This window comes from Cherax quadricarinatus, chromosome 38 (assembly GCF_038502225.1).
Source record: "Cherax quadricarinatus isolate ZL_2023a chromosome 38, ASM3850222v1, whole genome shotgun sequence".
NCBI lineage: Eukaryota > Metazoa > Arthropoda > Malacostraca > Decapoda > Parastacidae > Cherax > Cherax quadricarinatus.
Genome location: NC_091329.1, coordinates 33,751,297 through 33,769,585, shown reverse-complemented (window position 1 = coordinate 33,769,585; position 18,289 = coordinate 33,751,297).

The following is an 18,289-nucleotide window of genomic DNA, read 5'->3' as shown; positions in this document are numbered from 1 at the left end:
ACTCCTAGAGGGGTTATGACTGACCAAAGTAAAGTAACAGCAGTACTAAATTTTCAAACTCCCAAAACTTTGTGGGCTTAGCAGGTTTTTATAGATCTTTCATTGCCAATTTTTCTTCCAACTCTGAGTTGCTTAAGAAAGATGCTCCTTTCATTTGGACCATTCGTCAAGAAAGAGCATTCCAAACTCTAAAAGAAAAACTAACATCAGCTCCAATTTTGAAATTTCCTGATTTTTCTAAGCCCTTCTATCTGACAACTGATGCTAGTTCTATTGGCATAGGTGCCGTACTAGCTCAGAAGACTGATGGCAAGTACAACGCAGTTGCATTTGCTAGCCAAGTCCTTATGAAGGCTGAACAAAATTATACAGTAACTGAGCAAGAAGCTTTAGCAATAGTATGGTCTTTAAAGCACTTCCAAGACATTATTTAGCAGTATGTGTACTCTGCTCATGTCTTGACAGACCATGCTCAACTGATACCTTTATTCCAGAACAAACAACCTACTGGAAGGTTAGCCAGATGGACCTTGACTATCCAAGAGTTCAATCCTACCTTTGAACACTTACCTGGCAAGTCAAATGTAGTTGCAGATGCTTTATCGCGACATGTTAGTATAGTAACTGCAGGCCCTCCATTTACTGCTGAGGATGTAAAGAATGCTCAACGAACAGATCCCATGGGGTCTGGTGTGATTCGATTCCTGCTCCAGGAAGGTCTTATTCTGACTGTGAAGACACCAGCACCCATCAGTGACTTTGTCATGAACCAAGAATTACTGTATCGAACAGCCGAGTTGGGTACTCCTAGCAGAAGAGTATACCAGTTAGTAATTCCACAGTCACTAGTGAATGTAGCCTTACAGCTAGTTCACGATGTACCAGGTGTTCCACACCCTGGTATGGATCATTCAGTGAAACAAGCCAGATTGAAATACTTTTTGCCTTGTATGGCAACTGATATTTCTGAGTATGTTAAGAAATGTAGTGTCTGCATGCAACATAAAGGTAATGTTAATGGTTCTGATCCAATCCAAGTGTATCCAACTACTAGCAAACCATGGGAAAGAGTTGTGTTAGATTTGTTAACTAATTTCCAGTGTTACCTCCAGGGCAACAAACATCTGTGTTATGCTAGACCATTTCACCAGATATTGTGAGTTAGTTCTTATTGCAGATAAGACTGCTGAGACAGTAGCTAAAGCGTTTAAAGAACGCATTATCTGCAGGCATACCACCCCTATGTCCCTAGTAACATTTAATGGAGGTGAATTCTGTAATGAGATTCTTGAAAATTTGTGTACCTCATACAAGATCTCTAAAAATGCCATTGTTCCTCATCATCCTGCCAGCAATGGGTTAGCAGAATGAACCAATATGAAAGTACTTGAGGGCAACTATCAATCCCAACAGTGAAACTTGTGATGAAGTTATACCTGATGTGCAGTGTGCTATAAACTCTGCTTACAATGTTTCCATAGGTGACACTCCACATTATGCATTGTACGGTGTAGATAAACATTTTCCTTATGAGTTGTTATATTCTAACCCAAAACCAAATTACAACTCTGATGATTTCATAGCAACTCGTACCAGCTTAACTCAAAGTGCTTTTAGAAGAATCCATGAAACACTTCATAAATTAACAGCAGAATTTACAAGAGTCGCAAACACTCGAGCAAAGCTGTCCAAAATTACAGTAGGTTCGAGAGTTATGCTGACTAACTTTAACAAAATGTCTTCATTGCCTAAGCTTGGTCAAAAGTTTGTTGGTCCTTATCGAGTGGTTGAACATATCAATGGCAATAAGTATAAGGTTAGAGAAATTAGTACTGGTCAGTATAAAGAGTTACATTTGGATCATATGAAGTTACTATGTGATGATAATGAGGTTCCAACCCAGACTAATGTGACAGACTCTGACAATCCTCCTGACTCTGTATCCTCTACCTCTAATACTCAGTCAGATGATCAACCTGAATGTCATTATTCCCTACGTACACGACAGGTATTGAGAAATCCTCAAGTATCATTTGTAACTACCAATTCAGATTTGTCTCAAACATGGCATTAGTTAGCCAGTGCAACAGAATTTGATCCATAAGAACATAAGAAAGAAGGAACACTGCAACAGGTCTACTGACCCATGCAGAGCAAGTCCATGTCCCCCCTGGATTAGCCCAATGATCCCCCCTGGATTAGCCCAATGACCCACCCAGTCTGGTCACCTACACTCAAGGATAGAGCATGGCACCAGTCCCAGCAGCACAAGCTAATCAGGTCGAACTCACACCCACCCACACCGACTCGTGTATTTATCTAACCTATTTTTAAAATTACACAACGTTTTAGCCTGAATAACTGTACTCGGGAGTTTGTTCCACTCATCCACGACTCTATTACCAAACCAGTGCTTTCCTATATCCTTCCTGAATCTGAATTTTTCCAACTTGAAACCATTGCATACCTCCCCCAACCTGAACATACCGACACCATCATCACCCAATTCGCACACGATGTCATCCATGTTGTCTCCTCCACCCCTACAGCTGGTGCAAACAAGCATAGGAGAGCAATCGAGAAAATGAATGAAGAACTAAATAGAACTGCCAGGTGGGAGAAAAAATGGAGAATCACAACCAACCCTGACAAAGTCCTCATCAGCACCGTTGGGTGCTTACCATCAACCATAGAAGGAAAAGGGGGCATTTCCTTCAGAGGTACCCGTATCGCTATAAGAAACCCAAACAAGATCCTAGGATACGAGATTGGCAGACTACTCAACTCTACAACCCACGTAACCAAGAAAGTAAACCTAGCGAAAGCCTGCCATGGCCAACTTTATCAATTCAAAGCAGCCCCTCCCCACATCAAACTTCACCTGTACAAGATGATGATCAGACCTCGGCTAGAATACCCCTGCGTACCCATGTCGCTCACAACCAAAACCAACATACTCAAACTCCAAAGAGTCCAAAACAAAGCCCTCCGCTTCATCACGAACACCAGACTCAGAGACAGGCCCGGTGGCCTGGTGGCTAAAGCTCCCGCTTCACACACGGAGGGCCCGGGTTCGATTCCCGGCGGGTGGAAAAATTTCGACACGTTTCCTTACACCTGTTGTCCTGTTCACCTAGCAGCAAATAGGTACCTGGGTGTTAGTCGACTGGTGTGGGTCGCATCCTGGGGGACAAGATTAAGGACCCCAATGGAAATAAGGTAGACAGTCCTCGATGACGCACTGACTTTCTTGGGTTATCCTGGGTGGCTAACCCTCCGGGGTTAAAAATCCGAACGAAATCTTATCTTATCTTATCTTTTCAGAGGACCTACACATACAACAGAGAATCCCTGCAATCAACGTCCGATTAGACAAACTTACTAAGAGACAACTATATGACATGCAGGAACTCTACGTGCCTGACAGAGAGAATCCCCCCCAACCAGTGAACACAACCGACTATACCATCACCACCCCACCCCACAGATCCCAAAGAATGACCCTCCAACAAAGAGTTCGACGCTTTATCCACAAGGAGAACTTCCCGCCTCCCAATATCTTAAGCGACCTCCCCGCAGAAGAAGAATGGATACCACCAGAACCATTCTATGTCCAGTAACACGGACAAGCCCTCCCCATCTCCGGGTGACCCACCTCTACCAACCAACACCTCACAACTGACCTCGTTACATCTACTACTACAATACAGCAGGACACCACCTCAGTCACTGCCTTGCTGGCCGACTCAAGGTGAGCAACCAACCTCCATCTAATGCCCAGCAACCTTTGCCTGCAGCTGCGCCTCCTGACCAACCTCTTGCGAAAAAAAAAAAAAAAAAGCAAGCAATTCTATGCAGTATGCATCCTTCCAATTCAATGATGCAGTGGTATAACACAATATAGCATTGCGAAATTGATGGGCAGGAGGTATACCCTACACATATAACCATCCTCTTCATAAATCACTTAATATACACACACGCATATTCAAATTACACCAAAGTGGATAGGCCACTACCCTTTTTCATCCCCACCTACCCCTCCTCCCTCCCCAACCTTTCCCAAACTTCCATCCTTACCCATCCTTCTTCCCCCACTCCCCTCTTACCAAAGCTCTGGTCAGAACCTCGAACCATTGCTGTGAATCCTGTCTTGGCTGGAAATTTACAGCACAATATTTACATCCCCTTTATTTATTCTTGTTTTCCATTTATACACCTCGATCATATCCCCCCTAATTCTACGCCTTTTGAGAGAGTGCAGATTAAGGGCCCTCAGTCTATCCTCATAGGGAAGATTTCTGATACATGGGATCATCTTTGTCATCCTCCTCTGTACATTTTCCAGAGCATTTGCATCCATTCTGTAATACGGTGACCAGAACTGAGCAGCATAGGCTAAATGAGGCTTAACCAAGGATATATAGAGTTGAAGAACAACCTGAGGACTTTTATTATTTATACTTCTAGATATGAAGCCAAGAATTCTGTAATGCACTGTTGTCTTGGTTTTAGATTACTGCTAGCCAGTACTTCTAAATCCTTTTCACAATCAGTAGTATTAAGATCTACATTATTTAGTTTATATGTGGCATAGTTATTTAACTGTCCAACATTTAGAACTTTGCATTTGTCAATATTAAATTGCATCGGCCACTTTTCCGACCATTGCATCAGTCTATTCAAATCATCCTGGAGTGCTCTAGTGTCCTCATTAGAATGAATTGGATGGCCTAGGTAGTAGGTTGGTAGACAGCAACCACCCAGGGAAGTACTACCGTCCTGCCAGATGACTGTGAAACAGAAACCTGTTACTGTTTTTTGCACGATGGTAGGATTGCTAGTTTCTTTTTCTGTCTCATAAACATGCTAGATAACAGGGATATCTTGCTACTCCTACTTACACTTTGGCCACACTTCACAGACACGCACATGCATAAATATGCAAGATTACAGGCATGTCTTGCTACTTCTACTTACACTTAGGTCACACTACACATACATGTACACATTTATTTATACACACTCATCTGAGTTTTCTTTGATTTTATCTTAATAGTTCTTGGTCTTATTAATTTTCCTTTTATATCCATGGGGAAGTGGAATAAGAATCTTTCCTCCGTAAGCCATGCGTGTTGTAAAAGTCAACTAAAATGCCGGGAACAATGGGCTAGTAACCCCTTTTCCTGTAAAGATTACTAAAAAGAATAATAAGAAGAAAATTGTCAAAGTGGGAAGTCTGAATGTGCGTGGATGTTGTGCAGATGATAAGAAAGAGATGATTGTGGATGTTATGAATGAGAAGAAGCTGGATGTCCTGGCTTTAAGTGAAACAAAGCTGAAGGGGGTGGGAGAGTTTCAGTGGAGAGGAATAAATGGGATTAGGTCAGGGGTTTCAAATAGAGTTAGAGCTAAAGAAGGAGTAGCAATAATGTTGAAGGATAAGCTGTGGCAGGAAAAGAGGGACTATAAATGTATTAATTCAAGGATTATGTGGAGTAAAATAAAGATTGGATGTGAAAAGTGGGTTATAATAAGTGTGTATGCACCTGGAGAAGAGAGAAGTGTAGAGGAGAGAGAGAGATTTTGGGAAATGTTGAGTGAATGCGTGGGGAGTTTTGAATCAAGTGTGAGAGTAATGGTGGTTGGGGATTTCAATGCTAAAGTGGGTAAAAATGTTATGGAAGGAGTAGTAGGTAAATTTGGGGTGCCAGGGGTAAATGTAAATGGGGAGCCTTTAATTGAGCTATGTGTAGAAAGAAATTTGGTAATAAGTAATACATATTTTATGAAAAAGAGGATAAATAAATATACAAAGTATGATGTAGCACGTAATGAAAGTAGTTTATTAGATTATGTATTGGTGGATAAAAGGTTGATGGGTAGGCTCCAGGATGTACATGTTTATAGAGGGGCAACTGATATATCGGATCATTATTTAGTTGTAGCTACAGTTAGAGTAAGAGGTAGATGGGAAAAGAGGAAGGTGGCAACAACAAGTAAGAGGGAGGTGAAAGTGTATAAACTAAGGGAGGAGGAAGTTCGGGTGAGATATAAGCGACTATTGGCAGAAAGGTGGGCTAGTGCAAAGATGAGTAGTGGGAGGGTTGAAGAGGGTTGGAATAGTTTTAAAAATGCAGTATTAGAATGTGGGGCAGAAGTTTGTGGTTATAGAAGGGTGGGGGCAGGAGGAAAGAGGAGTGATTGGTGGAATGATGAAGTAAAGGGTGTGATAAAAGAGAAAAAGGTAGCTTATGAGAGGTTTTTACAAAGCAGAAGTGTTATAAGAAGAGCAGAGTATATGGAGAGTAAAAGAAAGGTAAAGAGAGTGGTGAGAGAGTGCAAAAGGAGAGCAGATGATAGAGTGGGAGAGGCACTGTCAAGAAATTTTAATGAAAATAAGAAAAAATTTTGGAGTGAGTTAAACAAGTTAAGAAAGCCTAAGGAAAATATGGATTTGTCAGTTAAAAACAGAGTAGGGGAGTTAGTAGATGGGGAGATGGAGGTATTGGGTAGATGGCGAGAATATTTTGAGGAACTTTTAAATGTTAAGGAAGAAACAGAGGCAGTAATTTCATGCACTGGTCAGGGAGGTATACCATCTTTTAGGAGTGAAGAAGAGCAGAATGTAAGTGTGGGGAAGGTACGTGAGGCATTACGTAAAATGAAAGGGGGTAAAGCAGCTGGAATTGATGGGATCATGACAGAAATGTTAAAAGCAGGGGGGGATATAGTGTTGGAGTGGTTGGTACTTTTGTTTAATAAATGTATGAAAGAGGGGAAGGTACCTAGGGATTGGCAGAGAGCATGTATAGTCCCTTTATATAAAGGGAAAGGGGACAAAAGAGACTGTAAAAATTATAGAGGAATAAGCTTACTGAGTATACCAGGAAAAGTGTACGGTAGGGTTATAATTGAAAGAATTAGAGGTAAGACAGAATGTAGGATTGCGGATGAGCAAGGAGGTTTTAGAGTGGGTAGGGGATGTGTAGATCAGGTGTTTACATTGAAGCATATATGTGAACAGTATTTAGATAAAGATAGGGAAGTTTTTATTGCATTTATGGATTTAGAAAAGGCATATGATAGAGTGGATAGAGGAGCAATGTGGCAGATGTTGCAAGTATATGGAATAGGTGGTAAGTTATTAAATGCTGTAAAGAGTTTTTATGAGGATAGTGAGGCTCAGGTTAGGGTGTGTAGAAGAGAGGGAGACTACTTCCCGGTAAAAGTAGGTCTTAGACAGGGATGTGTAATGTCACCATGGTTGTTTAATATATTTATAGATGGGGTTGTAAAGGAAGTAAATGCTAGGGTGTTTGGGAGAGGGGTGGGATTAAATTATGGGGAATCAAATTCAAAATGGGAATTGACACAGTTACTTTTTGCTGATGATACTGTGCTTATGGGAGATTCTAAAGAAAAATTGCAAAGGTTAGTGGATGAGTTTGGGAATGTGTGTAAAGGTAGAAAGTTGAAAGTGAACATAGAAAAGAGTAAGGTGATGAGGGTGTCAAATGATTTGGATAAAGAAAAATTGGATATCAAATTGGGGAGGAGGAGTATGGAAGAAGTGAATGTTTTCAGATACTTGGGAGTTGACGTGTCGGCGGATGGATTTATGAAGGATGAGGTTAATCATAGAATTGATGAGGGAAAAAAGGTGAGTGGTGCGTTGAGGTATATGTGGAGTCAAAAAACGTTATCTATGGAGGCAAAGAAGGGTATGTATGAAAGTATAGTAGTACCAACACTCTTATATGGGTGTGAAGCTTGGGTGGTAAATGCAGCAGCGAGGAGACGGTTGGAGGCAGTGGAGATGTCCTGTTTAAGGGCAATGTGTGGTGTAAATATTATGCAGAAAATTCGGAGTGTGGAAATTAGGAGAAGGTGTGGAGTTAATAAAAGTATTAGTCAGAGGGCAGAGGAGGGGTTGTTGAGGTGGTTTGGTCATTTAGAGAGAATGGATCAAAGTAGAATGACATGGAAAGCATATAAATCTATAGGGGAAGGAAGGCGGGGTAGGGGTCGTCCTCGAAAGGGTTGGAGAGAGGGGGTAAAGGAGGTTTTGTGGGTAAGGGGCTTGGACTTCCAGCAAGCGTGCGTGAGCGTGTTAGATAGGAGTGAATGGAGACGAATGGTACTTGGGACCTGACGATCTGTTGGAGTGTGAGCAGGATAATATTTAGTGAAGGGATTCAGGGAAACCGGTTATTTTCATATAGTCGGACATGAGTCCTGGAAATGGGAAGTACAATGCCTGCACTTTAAAGGAGGGGTTTGGGATATTGGCAGTTTGGAGGGATATGTTGTGTATCTTTATATGTGTATGCTTCTAGACTGTTGTATTCTGAGCACCTCTGCAAAAACAGTGATAATGTGCGAGTGTGGTGAAAGTGTTGAATGATGATGAAAGTATTTTCTTTTTGGGGATTTTCTTTCTTTTTTGGGTCACCCTGCCTCGGTGGGAGACGGCTGACTTGTTGAAAAAAAAAAAAAAAAAAATATATATATATATATATATATATATATATATATATATATATATACATATATATATATATATATATATATTTATATATATATATATATATATACATATACATATACACATACATACATACATACACATACATACATACATATATACACATACATACATATATATACACATACATACATATATACACATACATACATACACATACATACATACACATACATACATACATACATCTAGATTTTTCTCCTTTTTCTAAATAGCTCTTGTTCTTCTTTATTTCTTCTATTGTCCATGGGGAAGTGGAAAAGAATCTTTCCTCCGTAAGCCATGTGTGTCGTATGAGGCGACTAAAATGCCAGGAGCAATGGGCTAGTAACCCCTTCTCCTGTAGTCATTTACTAAAAAAGAGAAGAAAAACTTTATAAAACTGGGATGCTTGAATGTGCATGGATGTAGTGTGGATGACAAGAATCAGATGATTGCTAATGTTATGAATGAAAAGAAGTTGGATACACAAATAACCCGCACATAAAAGAGAGAAGCTTATGACGACATTTCAGTCTGACTTGGACCATTGACAGAGTCAGACCGAAACATCGTCGTAAGCTTCTCTCTTTTATGTGCGGGTTATTTGTGTATCGTTCCAGTCACGATATTGTGCCTTTTTTTGTTATTTAAAGAAATTGGATGTCCTGGCCCTAAGCGAAACAAAGCTGAAGGGTGTAGGGGAGTTTCGGTGGGGGGAAATAAATGGGATTAAATCTGAAGCATCTGAGAGAGTTAGAGCAAAGGAAGGGGTAGCAGTAATGTTGAAGGATCAGTTATGGAAGGAGAAAAGAGAATATGAATGTGTAAATTCAAGAATTATGTGGATTAAAGTAAAGGTTGGATGCGAAAAGTGGGTCATAATAAGCGTGTATGCACCTGGAGAAGAGAGGAATGTAGAGGAGAGAGAGAGATTTTGGGAGATGTTAAGTGAATGTATAGGAGCCTTTGAACCAAGTGAGAGAGTAATTGTGGTAGGGGACCTGAATGCTAAAGTAGGAGAAACTTTTAGAGAGGGTGTGGTAGGTAAGTTTGGGGTGCCAGGTGTAAATGATAATGGGAGCCCTTTGATTGAACTTCGTATAGAAAGGGGTTTAGTTATAGGTAATACATATTTTAAGAAAAAGAGGATAAATAAGTATACAAGATATGATGTAGGGCAAAATGACAGTAGTTTGTTGGATTATGTATTGGTAGATAAAAGACTGTTGAGTAGACTTCAGGATGAATAGAAGCATCAGGGAAGAGAGAGGTGAAGGCTTATAAACTAAAAGAGGAGGCAGTTAGGGTAAGATATAAACAGCTGTTGGAGAATAGATGGGCTAATGAGAGCATAGGCAATGGGGTCGAAGAGGTATGGGGTAGGTTTAAAAATGTAGTGTTGGAGTGTTCAGCAGAAGTTTGTGGTTACCACATGAATACAGATCGATTGATTAAATTATTTTTTTAATCACTTGTATTGTGTAATCCCAATGTTGAGTTCATTCTATGAGTTGTGTTATATCATACCTTGTAATGCATTACAGTAAGTTTCATTACAGTAAGTTTCATTACAGTCAGTTTCATTACAGTAAATTACATTAGCTTCCATTCCAATATTCTCCTTATGTATGTTACAATGTTCAATTGTTATGTACTTTGTCATTGTATAGAATCAGCCCAAGCCGTACACCTGCCGTCTCTGGTTTGTATTAGCTGTATGTCAGGATGACATACGTTAGCATCGCTGAGCTCTCAGTAGTATCAGTTCCCAGTAACCAGTTACCAGTAACCAGTTACCAGTAGTATGACTCACTACCAACCGTCTGTGTGAATCACTGACTGTTATTCACGTTACAGCTGACCAAAGCATGTTTTTGAATGCCGTTCACCCCTAGGCATCACTGGAGAGTCAGTCTAGGATAGAGAGCAGAGAGACAGGGCGGGCCTGTGCTTCCCATATTTTCCATTATAATTATACATACTAACCAGTCTACATGAGTGTTCTTACCCAATCCACGTTTTGAACCCCCACATGACACATAGACTTCAGTACCAGAACCTCTACCATCTACCTCAGGCCAGTAGGGTCACACCATAACTCTCACTCTATTCACAATCGTCCACAAACACCAACACCCACAATTTAAGGTAAAAAATGCTACTATTTCTGTTACATTTGTAGTCTTAACCAGTAAAAACAACAATACTTCACACCAGTGAACTACAATTCAGTATTCACTTTCATTTTTTTTTTTTTTTGTAAGACTTGGAGGCGTAAAAAACTAGTTGTTTGGCTTTTTTCAAGTTCCCAGGAATATAACCCTATTATTCCTGTAAGTTCTTCAGTTCATCTAAGACGGTTTCACCTAACACACCATTTTCAGGGATCTAACTACCATGTTAAATGACAGTCTACTGTAGATGTATTAATGAAAAGGTATATATTAACCCTTTCAGGGTCCGTCCCATAGATCTACGGCTTCACGTTGAGTGTCCAAACCGTAGATCTACGCCAAAATTCTAGTGCTGTCAAATTTAGCTTGAAAGCGCTCATAGACCTACATGTGAGAGAACGGGTCTGCGTGGTGAGTGTGCGCCATAAACAAAAAATCTAGGTGCCCGCATAGCATTGTGGGAATGCCGGCTCAGTTACCCTTGTTCACCATGCCTCGTCGCAAGTCAGCTCTCACTCCCCGGAAAATTGGGACTCTCCTCTTCCTATCTGATAGTTCTGACACTGATGGAAGTGGAAATGAAGACGAATTCTATGGCTTTGATCACTTAGTGACCGAAAGGAATGACCAGGATATTGATAATAGTGCAGAAAACCCTGACGATCCTCAACCTTCTACCTCTGGTGTGGGCACTCGTGACTCACGGTCGGTTGTACCTCAACGCAAGAGAAAACTAATATTTTCGCGTGGCCAGGCCTCTGACTTCAGTAATGATGATGATAGTGACGTGGATTGTGATTATATTGCGCTTGACGATCATTCGAGTAGTGATAGTGAGGAATCATATTCACCAGTGAAGCGTCGGTATGTACGCTGCCGCATGCGCTCGGGTAGTGTACCCTATGCTGTGCCCAGGGGACAGAGTACATCCCATGGTCCTACACCAGGTTTAGATAGTGATAGTGAGGATGATGTGGCTACACTTGGCATGGATAGACCACAGGCATCAGTAGATGGTGGTGGTGGTGATGGTAGTGGCACTGCCATGCGTGACTCACCAGCCCATGCTGGGACCCACGCTGCTGACTCAGTTCAAGGACAAAGCAGAGCGTCAGCCATCAGCCCACCACAACCACAACCACCCGCACAACCAGCCTATGATGTCCAGTATCCACCAGCAAACTGTATCTGGGATTGGCAGCAAAATCCCAATTTTGTTCCCAAGCCCCACCACTTTGATGACTCTCAAAGTGGATTTCTACCTACTTGTCCCCTTGGAACCACGGCCAATGAACTGGAATTCTTTGAATTATTCTTTGACCAGCCATTGATGGAAATTATTGTCAGGGAAAGTAATAAGTATTTTGAGTACAGCATAGCAAATACGATCATATCACCACAGTCAAGACTACACAGGTGAAAAGAGACGACTGTTGCAGAAATGTATTTGCTTTTTGCAACAATAATGCTTATGCCTCATGTCTATAAGCATAATATAAAAGCATACTGGTCCACAGATGGTTAATTTCTACCCCGGTCTTCAGTGAAATCATCCCAGTGAACAGGTTTATCTTACTGTTATGTATGTTGCACTTCTCTGACAAAACCAGGCCTGACAGAAGTGACAGGTTATACAAGATTAGAAATGTTTTCATGTGTCTCAAACAAAAGTTCAACATATACTTTTATTCTTTCAAGAATCTTGTAATTGACGAGTCTTTGATTTTGTTCAAAGGTAGACTGTCATTCAAGCAGTATATACCGAGCAAGAGGAAACGCTTTGGTATAAAACTGTTTGTACTCTGTGACTGTGACAGTGGGTTGGTGTTGGATATTGTTGTATACACGGGAAGTAAAACATTGAAAGATACCAAGATGTTATTGGGTATCTCAGGTGACGTAGTGAGAAACATGATAGCACCTTATCTTGATAAGGGGCATACATTATATACCGATAACTGGTACACAAGCCCATTACTCAGTGATTTCATGCGAGTGAACAAGACAGATGTGTGTGGCACAGTGCGTTCTAATCGTAAACATATGCCCAGGCTCAACGCAGGTGCTCGTGGTGATGACGTGCAGGTGTTTACTGCCAATGACATCATGGCATTACGGTGGCATGACAAACGAGATGTCACATTGTTGACAACCGTTCACCAATGAAATGCAAGACAGTGGCAAAGTTGATCAAGTGACTAATGAACATATTCGAAAACCAGTGACAGCGATTGATTATACACAAAACATGCGCTTGGTTGACAAATGTGACATGCAGATTGGTTTTGTTGATTGTGTTCGTAAGAGTTACAAGTGGTACATGAAACTTTTCTTCCATCTCATGGACATTCCAATGCTCAATGCATATAACATGTACCAAATAAAGACTGGCAACAGACCACCGTATGGTGAATTTTGTTTGTCTGTTGTCAGACAAATCATAATGAAGTACCAGGTAAGAACACCTGCTGTACAACAAGGTCCTCGTAAAAACTCTTAACTGCTTTCAGTAACCTACCTCCTACACCATACACCTGCAACATCTGCCACATTGCCCCCCTATCCACCCTGTCATACGCCTTTTCCAAATCCATAAATGCCACAAAGACCTCTTTAGCCTTATCTAAATACTGTTCACTTATATGTTTCACTGTAAACACCTGGTCCACACACCCCCTACCTTTCCTAAAGCCTCCTTGTTCATCTGCTATCCTATTCTCCGTCTTACTCTTAATTCTTTCAATAATAACTCTACCATACATCTTACCAGGTATATTCAACAGACTTATCCCCCTATAATTTTTGCACTCTCTTTTGTCCCCTTTGCCTTTATACAAAGGAACTATGCATGCTCTCTGCCAATCCCTAGGTACCTTACCCTCTTCCATACATTTATTAAATAATTGCACCAACCACTCCAAAACTATATCCCCACCTGCTTTTAACATTTCTATCTACTGCCTCACGAACTTCCCTCACACTCACAACTTGCTCTTCCTCACTCCTACAAGATGTTATTCCTCCTTGCCCTATATACGAAATCACAGCTTCCCTATCTTCATCAACATTTAACAGTTCCTCAAAATATTCCCTCCATCTTCCCAATACCTCTAACTCTCCATTTAATAACTCTCCTCTCCTATTTTTAACTGACAAATCCATTTGTTCTCTAGGCTTCCTTAACTTGCTAATCTCAGTCCAAAACTTTTTCTTATTTTCAACAAAATTTGTTGATAACATCTCGCCCTCTCTCTCATTTGCTCTCTTTTTACATTGCTTCACCACTCTCTTAACCTCTCTCTTTTTCTCCATATACTCTTCCCTCCTTGCATCACTTCTACTTTGTAAAAACTTCTCATATGCTAACTTTTTCTCCCTTACTACTCTCTTTACATCATCATTCCACCAAACGCTCCTCTTCCCTCCCGCACCCACTTTCCTGTAACCACAAACTTCTGCTGAACACTCTAACACTACATTTTTAAACCTACCCCATACCTCTTCGACCCCATTGCCTATGCTCTCATTAGCCCATCTATCCTCCAATAGCTGTTTATATCTTACCCTAACTGCCTCCTCTTTTAGTTTATAAACCTTCACCTCTCTCTTCCCTGATGCTTCTATTCTCCTTGTATCCCATCTACCTTTTACTCTCAGTGTAGCTACAACTAGAAAGTGATCTGATATATCTTTGGCCCCTCTATAAGCATGTACATCCTGAAGTCTACTCAACAGTCTTGTATCTACCAATACATAATCCAACAAACTACTGTCATTTCGCCCTACATCATATCTTGTATACTTATTTATCCTCTTTTTCTTAAAATATGTATTACCTATAACTAAACCCCTTTCTATACAAAGTTCAATCAAAGGGCTCCCATTATCATATACACCTGGCACCCCAAACTTACCTATATATATATATATATATATATATATATATATATATATATATATATATATATATATATATATATATATGCAATAAGATCACAGTAAACAGGTGATTTCAAAATATGCAAAACAACCACTCTGAAAGAATAGAGAAATTCCAAGCGCTTTCGTGACTACTCACATTATCAAGGAACTTGATAATGTGAGTAGTCACGAAAGCGCTTGGAATTTCTCTATTCTTTCAGAGTGGTTGTTTTGCATATATATTTACATGTATATATATATATATGTATATATATATGTATATATATATATATATATATATATATATATATATGTATATATATATATGTACATATATATATGTATATATATATATATGTATATATATATATGTATATATATATATATATATATATATATATATATATATATATGTATATATATATATATATATATATATATATATATATATATATATATTCTTCTTTCAACGTACCAGCCGTATCCCACTGAGGTGGGGTGGCCCAAAAGAAAAAACTGAAGTTTCTCCTTTTAAATTTAGTAATATATACAGGAGAAGGAGTTACTAGCCCCTTGCTCCCGGCATTTTAGTCGCCTCTTACGACACGCATGGCTTACAGAGGAAGAATTCTGTTCCACTTCCCCATGGAGATAAGAGGAAATAAACAAGAACAAAAATTAGAAAGAAAATAGAAGAAAACCCAGAGGGGTGTGTATATATATGCTTGTACATGTATGTGTAGTGTGACCTAAGTGTAAGTAGAAGTAGCAAGACTTACCTGTAATCTTGCATATTTATGAGACAGACAAAAGACACCAGCAATCCTACCATCATGTAAAACAATTACAGGCTTTCGTTTTACACTCACTTGGCAGGACGGTAGTACCTCCCTGGGCGGTTGCTGTCTACCAACCTACTACCTACATATATATATATATATATATATATATATATATATATATATATATATATATATATTCACAGTGGTCCCCTGCTTTTCGTAGTTCCCGGCAATCGTAAAATTCGCCAATCATAGGGGTATTTTCGTATAAACATGGACTCGCTTTTCATAGGTTGACTCGTGAGTCGTAGTTCGTCCGGGACGCGTACCCATGGCGTGAGCCAGGGCGGCAGCCAGTCTGGCATTGTTTACCAGTGAACGAAGGTCCCCTCACGTGCTCCAGCAAAATATTTCATAATATTCCATTTATTTTAGTGCTTGCAAGTACTAAATAAGCTACCATGGCTCCAAAGAAAGCTCCTAGTGCAAAGCCTGTGGTAAAGAAGGTGAGAAATACGATTGAATTTAAGAAAACCATCATTGAACAATATGAAAGTGGTACAAGTGTGGCCGAACTGTCCAGGATGTATAAGAAACCCTACACAACCTTATGTTCCATAGTGGCCAAGAAAAATGAAATAAAGGATGCTGTTGTTGCAAAGGGAGTAACTATGCTGACAAAAATGAGATCACCAGTACTGGAAGAGGTTGAGAAGTTATTATTGGTGTGGATAAATGAGAAACAATTAGCAGGAGATACTCTTATGACTTCATTTATTTGTGAAAAGGCTAGGCAGTTGCATGAAGATTTGGTAAAGAAATTGCCTGCAAATAGTGGTGAAGTGAGTAAATTTAAGGCCAGCAAAGGCTGGTTTGAGAGATTTAAGAACCGTACTGGCATACACAGTGTGGTAAGGCAGGGTGAGGCTGCCATTTCGGACCACAAGGCGGCTGAAAAATATGTGCATGAATTCCAGGAGTACATAGAGGCTGAAGGACTGAAACCTGAACAAGTGTTCAAGTGTGACGAAACAGGCCTCTTTTGATAAATTAGATACATGTGCAACTCTTGGGTATCTTTATTGAGGAAACGTTTCACCACACAGTGGCTTCATCAGTCCATACGTAGGAGAAACTTGAAGAACAGGAGGAGAATGAGGTAATCAGTCCCTCAACCTTGAGTTGATGTGTTCAGTCCATCAATCTTGAATAGAATACGGCATATCAGCGGAGAAGCAGCTTATAAACCATATGGCAGGAGAGGTGCAGCAGTCATAGGTCGTGTCACATTTGTTCAATGTGGAAGTAGGTCGTGCCCAAGAATTAGGCAAGCGAAGAATTCCTCCCATCCCATCAATCATCACCAGATCATCAATAAAAGTAAGTGTCATGTAATTGTGCATGCCTTTTTCAGTTTGTGCGTATTAAAATTAATATTTCATGTGGTAAAATTTTTTTTTTTTCATACTTTGGGGTATCTTGCACGGATTAATTTTATTTCCATTATTTCTTATGGGGAAAATTCATTCGCATAACGATAATTTTGCATAACAATGAGCTCTCTTGCATGGATTAATATCGCTATGTGGGGGTCCACTGTACAAGAAACCGCCCATTCACTTATTTCAACTACCCAATAAAGTGGTCAGAAATTGGCAATTTGGCCTATTTCACACAAATATCAACAGATGCCAATTTCAAAATAGGATCCAGAATAAACAATGCAGACATTCCTGGCACTAAAATAACATTTTCTTTGTTCATTAGTCACCGCTACAGGCCCCTCTTATATTATTCTTGCTTTTCACTTGGAATTTTTATTCACAAAAAAATAAAAGATTTACTGTTATGCAGACTACTGCATTATTGTAATAATTGTATAAATAATATCAAGCCATTCTTTACTCCGTACTGGAATTTGGACTGGCAGGCGGACAGGTATTGGACGGTGATGTCATTTGTTTACTCTTGAGCTTCGCTAAAGAATAGAACATTTTCGCTACTGTGAGCGCAGTTTCAAGGTACTTTTCATCATGAAAGCAATCAAAATCATATCTATTTCTGTAATATATCTTTCATTCTATCAAATGAGACCGAAAAAAATGAGAATATAACCGTAACAACCATACAAAAATTTACCGCTAAGCGGCCGCTAATGGCTGAGAAGTGAACTCCACTATTTATAGTCTGATTTCTTTCATTTTTGGTGTACGTGAAGAAGTATCTTTCCATCATACATTGCCCAAGTTTGAATAAGATAACCCAACAAACAACTGAGGAAATAATAATAATAATAATAATAATATCTTTATTTACTACACATACATGTACAAGGTATACAGGCCTAGCTGACATCAGTGACATACTGCTCTATAGAAAGCCACTTGTTATGCTGAGTATTTCAAGAAAATTAGGTCAGTGTCCCAGGATAACACCCACACTAGTCGACTAACACCCAGGTACCCATTTACTGATGGGTAAACATAGACAACAGGTTGAAAGAAACACACCTAATGTTTCTACCCTGGCTGGGAATCAAATATTTACCAAAAATCATATATGACTAACCCAAGCCAGGTACTAAAAATAAACCACGTTGACTTTTTTTGGGTTATCCTAGGTTCTCTACACATAGATGGGAATTTCCCAAATTCCTTCTATCTTGCACCAACTGAGCCCACGGAAGTCACCGAGATTATAAAGTCACTTAAAACTAACTCAGGGAATCTGTCTCATGTCCCACCATTACTGTACAAGCGAGCGGCCCATGTCCTTTCGCATGCTATTTCATTACTTTTTAACAAGTCACTAGAAACTAGCACCTTCCCGAAACTACTCAAGATGGCAAGGGTTACACCAATACATAAGAACATAAGAATGTA